Here is a 7,440-nt window from a genome sequence, read left to right on the forward strand (position 1 = left end):
GCTCCCATTAGGGGCTGTACAATATGTAGTTGTGATATGTTTCATCAGGATGGGATGTGGTGACAGATTAATCACTCTCACTCCCGTACCGTGACGCTTTCTCTCTCTTTTCTCCTGTATAAACAGTTTTCCCCCCCCTATTTCTCGGTCAGTGATGCTGATTTACAGTCAGTGATATAAGCATCAAACAACAGCTTGAAAGAAAGTGAGCTCTGCTTCCAGTTAGCTGGTTGATATAGGTCAGAGAGACAGAGGTTGGTATTACATGTCTGGACATGTTCTAACAAACAGCTATTCTCTCTTGATATCCCCAAGTGGTAAAAATATTGCACATTTTTCCAGATAACCTTTTACTTCTGAGGTTCCATATACAGACTAGCTTAGAACAAATGGCATTGGTACAACAGACACATCTTCAGATCTCAGGCATGCTTACTCATCATCCTACTAGCATAGTTCACAACCACCCAGTGAAGACATGTAGATGCATTTCATGGGAATGTTGCAAGAATATTAATGTGTCCAGATATCAGGACCTCACCTGATGGTCCCAAAACCTTTTTTCTTTACACCCCAGGCGTTGTTATTGTTGCCACAGGAATCAAAGCCCTGATTAGTGTACCACTGATAGTGTCCCTTGCCAACAGATAAAGCTCTCACAGCACTTAAGTGTTTTGAACTTATATATTTGACACACATTATTACATTGTGCATGTTAATTTATACAATGTTTATTATTCGACATGTCCTCACCTGAGATTTGAACTCCCAACCTCTTGGTTCACAGAACCCCGTTCTTCCCATTATGTCACCATGTCAGGTATCAGTTAATCTGACTATTCTCATCATTGACTTGACTTATTTGAGAATTTTAAGGGCTTTCTGTATACAGTCGTGGCCAAAAGTTTTGAGAATGACAAATATTAATTTTCACAAAGTCTGCTGCCTCAGTTTGTATGATGGCAATTTGCATATACTCCAGAATGTTATGAAGAGTGATCAGATGAATTGCAATTAATTGCAAAGTCCCTCTTTGCCATGCAAATGAACTGAATCCCCCCCCCCCCCCCCAAAACATTTTCACTGCATTTCAGCCCTGCCACAAAAGGACCAGCTGACATCATGTCAGTGATTCTCTCGTTAACACAGGTCACATCACTCTGTCATGCTGATTGAGTTTGAATAACAGATTGGAAGCTTCAAAAGGAGGGTGGTGCTTGGAATCATTGTTCTTCCTCTGTCAATCATGGTTAGCTGCAAGGAAACACGTGCCGTCATCATTGCTTTGCACAAAAAGGGCTTCACAGGCAAGGATATTGCTGCCAATAAGATTGCACCTAAATCAACCATTTATGGGATCATCAAGAAATTCAAGGAGAGCAGTTCAATTGTTGTGAAGGCTTGAGGGCGCCCAAGAAAGTCCAGCAAGCGCAGCAGGCAGGTGTGAGTGCATCTGCACACACAGTGAGGCGAAGACTTTTGGAGGATGGCCTGGTGTCAAGAAGGGCAGCAAAGAAGCCACTTCTCTCCAGGAAAAACGTCAGGGACAGACTAATATTCTGCAAAAGGTACAGGGATTGGACTGCTGAGGACTGGGGTAAAGTCATTTTCTCTGAATCCCCTTTCCGATTGTTTGGGGCATCCGGAAAAAAGCTTGTCCGGAGAAGACAAGGTGAGCGCTACCATCAGTCCTGTGTCATGCCAACAGTAAAGCATCCTGAGACCATTCATGTGTAGGGTTGCGTTCAGCCAAGGGAGTGGGCTCACTCACAATTTTGCCTAAGAACACAGCCATGAATAAAGAATGGTACCAACACATCCTCCGAGAGCAACTTCTCCCAACCATCCAGGAACAGTTTGGTGACGAACAATGCCTTTTCCAGCATGATGGAGCACCTTGCCATAAGGCAAAAGTGATAACTAAGTGGCTCGGGGAACAAAACATCAATATTTTGGGTCCATGGCCAGGAAACTCCCCAGACCTTAATCCCATTGAGAATTTGTGGTCAATTCTTAAGAGGCTGGTGGACAAACAAAAACCCACAAATTCTGACAAACTCCAAGCATTGATTATGCAAGAATGGGCTGCCATCAGTCAGGATGTGGCCCAGAAGTTAATTGACAGCATGCCAGGGCGGATTGCAAAGGTCTTGAAAAAGAAGGGTCAACACTGCAAATATTGACTCTTTGCATCAACTTCATGTAATTGTCAATAAAAGCCTTTGACACTTATGAAATGCTTGTAATTATACTTCAGTATTCCATAGTAACATCTGACAAAAATATCTAGACACTGAAGCATCAAACTTTGTGGAAATGAATATTTGTGTCATTCTCAACTTTTGGCCACGACTGTAGTTGTCTAATGTTGGTGGGGCATGTTAACCTGTTAAAGTTTTTCATGAGTGTACTTTTTTAACAGAGCTGAAATGTACTTAAGTGCATTCACCCTATTGCTTAGAGCCTTACACATCTCCACTAGTGCCTAGGGAGGAGGGGTTAGGGTTTATTTTGGACAGGACAGGGCCTAACTTTACTGGCCCAATAAGCACATCCTAGAGATATCCCTTATTGGAACAGTGGATAGGGTTTTCGTCATATGTACTGGTGGCCTGGGTTTAAGACCAACTGGGGCAGTCACGCTTCTCTCACATTCTTAGCAAAATATCAAATTGTTATTTGTCACATGCGCCGAATACAACATGTGTAGACCTTACAGTGAAATGCTTACTTACAAGCCCTTAACCAACAATGCAGTTAAGAAAAATAAGTGTTAAAGTACTTACTCAAATAAACTGAAGTTAAGAAAATGGAAAAATAACACAATTAAAGAGCAACAAAGTAACAGTAGCGAGGCTATAGACAGGGGGCACATATGTTAGTCATTATTTGGCAACATTTACAACGCATCTGATCTAATTTAAAATGTCACAAGGGACATCTCTAGGGTGTGTGGTTATTGGGCCAGTATCATTAGGTCCTGTCCAGAAGAAACCCTAACACCTCCTAATCTAGACACTTATGTGGATTAAACAACTTGATAGGTGTAAACAATAGGGTGAGTGCACTTTTAAGTAAATCTCAGCTCTCTTAAAAGTACATGCAATTAAAATGATTCAACATGTACAAAGCGAGTTGTATATGTACACTACCGTTCAAAAGTTATGGGTCACTTAGAAATGTCCTTGTGCTTTTCTTCCAAAAACAATTTTTTTGGTCCATTAAAATAACATCCAATTGATCAGAAATACAGTGTAGACATTGTTAATGTTGTAAATGACTATTGCGGCTGATTTAAAAAAAAATTTTTTTTATGGAATATCTACATAGGCGTACAGAGGCCCATTATCAGCAACCATCACTCCTGTGTTCCAATGGCACGTTGTTAGCTAATCCAAGTTTATCATTTAAAAGGCTAATTTAACATTAGAAAACCCTTTGGCAATTATGTTAGCATAGTTAAACTGTTGTTCTGATTAAAGAAGCAATAAAACTGGCCTTCTTTAGACTAGTTGAGTATCTGGAGCGTCAGCATTTGTGGGTTCAATTACAGGCTCAAAATAGCCAGAAACAAAGAACTTTCTTCTGAAACTCGTCAGTCTATTCTTGTTCTGAGAAATTAAGGCTATTCCACGCAAGAAATTGCCAAGAAACTGAAGATCTCATACAACGCTGTGTACTACTCCCTTCACAGAACAGCGCAAACTGGGTCTAAATAGAATAGAAATTGTGGGAGGCCCCAGTGCACAACTAAGCAGGAAGACAAGTACATTAGTGTCTAGTTTGAGAAACAGACGCCTCACAAGTCCTCAACTGGCAGCTTCATTAAATAGTACCCGCAAAACACCAGTCTCAACGTCAACAATGAAGAGCCGACTCTGGGATGCTGGCCTTCTAGGCAGAGTTGCAAAGAATGACATTTCTGAGACTGGCCAAAAGAAAAGATTAAGATGGGCAAAAGAACACAGACACTGGACAGAGGAACTCCGCCTAGAAGGCCAGCATCCCGGAGTCGGCTCTTCATTGTTGACGTTAAGCCTGGTGTTTTGCGGGTACTATTTAATGAAGCTGCCAGTTGAGGACTTGTGAGGCGTCTGTTTCTCAAACTAGACACTATAATGTACTTGTACTCTTGCTCAGTTGTGCACCGGGGCCTCCCACTCTTTCTATTCTGGTTAGAGCCAGTTGATGGTTGCTGATAATGGGCCTCTATACACCTATGTAGATATTCCACAACAAATCTGCCGTTTCCAGCTACAATAGTCATTTACAACATTGTTAACGTCTACACTGTATTTTGATCAATTTGATGTTATTTTAAATGGGCAAAAAGGTGTTTTTCTTTAAAAAAAATGACATTTCTAAGTGACCCCAAATTTTTTAACGGTAGTGTAAGTTGAAAACACTAAATGTTAAAAGCACTGTGTGGTAATGCCTGACCTTGGCAACAGACAAAGAGCTATCAGTGGTTAACCAATCAAGGCTTTGATTGACTTGGCAACAGTAACAAGGCATGATGTGTAATGAAACAAAGTTTCTTCAGGACCATCAGGCCGATGTCTTGACAACTGATACACAAATGTTCTTGCAACGTTCCAATGACACGTCTAGGGCATTAATATCTTATATTCTGAGAACATGGCAACCATGTTCTGTGGGCTGTTGACGGAATATTCTGAGAACCTACCAACCACGTTCTAGGTATGTTCAGTTTGACATTAAGGGAATTTTCTCCTAACCTTCAGAGAACTGGACACATGAATGTTCTTGCAACGTTCTCATGAAACGTGTCTAGAACATTAATATAGGATATTCTGAGAATGTTCTGTTTGACATTAAGGGGATGTTCTCCTAACTAATGTCAAAACTTGCTAAAAAGGGTTTTGCTAACAGAATGTTCCCCTAACGGAGAACTGGAAACTCAAACATTAGGGGAACATTACAAAAACACTCTCTACCCCTAGAATTGTTAGCTGGCTTGTGACCATTCTGCAGAGCTGCCTCCAGAACAAGATTCATGACAAAAAAATGCTATCCTGCCCCCCAAACATCCCCCCCATCTGAGGGAGGTGTTTGTGTGACAAGTTTTTGATGTCGCTGAGTCATAGTGAACCTGCAAAAGTGCATCAAAGAAGAGAGAGACGGGTGGATGAGAGGAAGAAAAATAGCATGAAACCAAGCATCTCTGTAAGCACGATTCAATGGAAAATAAAAATGTGTGTTATTTTGTTACGCAGACAGCTGAGAGCTGGGGTTAGTGGAAATGATGGGTGGATGCAGTTCAGTGCTGGATCTGTTCCACATACACTCCTAGGGGGTCTCCCCGTGTGTATGTATGTGCCTGTTCCTCCCACCCTGAGACTGGGAGACCAGGCCTGGGTATGAATGGGCTGTTATGCACATAATATTAGTGGTGTACCACCATCCCCCCAGAGATGGGGAGAAGGCCCGTTCTCCAGTGGTGTTCATGGGACTCCCCCTGTAAGTCTGTTTGTATCTGACAGCTCCATCTCGAACACACAAAGTTAGGTTTTTAGTTAGCAATTCTGTTCTTGGAATTCTTCCACTCAAAGATTGACTTACCGGTAACAGACCCCCTTCGTGACATTATTAATATTCAGAACTACGGTGACTGTGTTTGTATAATGATGGCATATAAAGGGTTATTAACAACACCCAACACCTCCCAGCAGACAAACACAATATTCAGGCCAGCCAGTCACAGTTGGAAATTCCAAAGTTCAGTTTGATTAGAAACTATGTGGTCATGTGAAGCTACCACCACCACTGGTCCCACACAAGGCCTTTCACACGCTCTGTTCTCTCTCTATGATTGTAAAACTTGTTTTAATCTGTCGACACCTGGCGATGCCACAGACCGTTTGTGCCAGATGGGAAGGAAGGAGGAGAGAAAGTGGTGAGATTGGTTGTCCGATAGAGGACTCTAGTGCCCAAAAGCCCATTTTATCATGGGCAGCATGCTTTCACCACATTGAAGTAGTCAACTGGGTGGGACTTCCAATGGGTTAAGGAAAGATCACATAATTCCATCTAGGTCACCAGGAGGGATCAGCCAATGAATTATACTCGTGAGCAAACATTCCAAAACTGCAGGTGGCAGTAAATCGCCAACCTTGGCTTTATACCTGTTCAAACAACATACTCCAGGTGGCAGTACGTACCCTTTCAAGTTTGTTTGCCAACTCAATGTACTACTTCAAAATGAAGATGGCCTCTGGCGTTGCCCGTGCTCTCATGGAGAGGATCTCAATTGCATACTTCTCGCGTCCTCTCTCGTTCTCAAAGGGGAGGGACATGTGGCTTTCTCATCCAATGGGTTCTCCCACAGATGCCATTATGGGACAGATAAAATGATGTGATGTCTAAGTTGATAGTCTATATCTAGATATCTCTACTGTAATGATCTGGCTCCCTCTAAGGGAGGAACACTAAAAATGCAGGTTATTGTATATAGACAGTAACAGTTGATAGTTTGAGCATCTCTAGACCCCCTATACAGGAGCATCTACGCGAAAGCATCCATAAAATCTATACAAGAGCAGCCAATTGAAGTGGAGACATTAGTTTTTTTTGTTAAACACTGAAATACAGCATATTTAAATAGATAATTTTTAATGTTGAAAACATACATACAGTCCCAAACTTCCCAGCAACCCCCTCAATTTCCCAAATTCTTTCTTTAAGGTCAGTTGCAAAATGTATATAATTGCAGGAAAGTAACCCTGTTTTAATCCAGAAAAAAAAGTGCTTATTGCTAATAGCACACTTGCCTGATAATATGGTATGGTGCCATGTATAGGCTATGGCAAGAGAGTCAGCCCTAAACATACATTTTTTTTGCAATGGGCTCATTTATGGAGGGAGATCATAGACAGATGGTGTCGGCATAATTAGATTTTCATTCATTTTAGAGTAGAACGTCCTTTTAAAAAGAAATGACATTCTCACAGTTCTTCTATAAAAACTGTCCGGGGGGGGGGGGGGGCATGTCCCCTGTGCCTGCCCCGACCCCCGTGACCTTTTCCACTGCTGCTGAAAAAAAAAAAGAATTCGGGGAAACATTGGACTCATGCACACACACACACAACACACACACACACACACACACACACACACACACACACACACACACACACACACACACACACACACACACACACACACACACACACACACACCATCCAAACTTGACACTAAATTAGGTTTCTTTAATATTATAATTCTCAATTATACTCTGTTATGCTATTCATCAGTATGTACACTGGTCATATCTCAAATGACCCCCTATTCCTCAAATAGTGCACCAGTCCTGACCAGGGCCCCAAAGGCTAGTTCCTGGGACCCAGATAAAGTCTAATCCCAGACTAAAAAAGCATGCTCAATAAAGATAAAGACATCAATCAAATTCAACCAAAATAA

This window comes from Salmo salar, chromosome 23 (genome assembly GCF_965601325.2).
Source record: "Salmo salar chromosome 23, fSalSal1, whole genome shotgun sequence".
Lineage (NCBI taxonomy): Eukaryota > Metazoa > Chordata > Actinopteri > Salmoniformes > Salmonidae > Salmo > Salmo salar.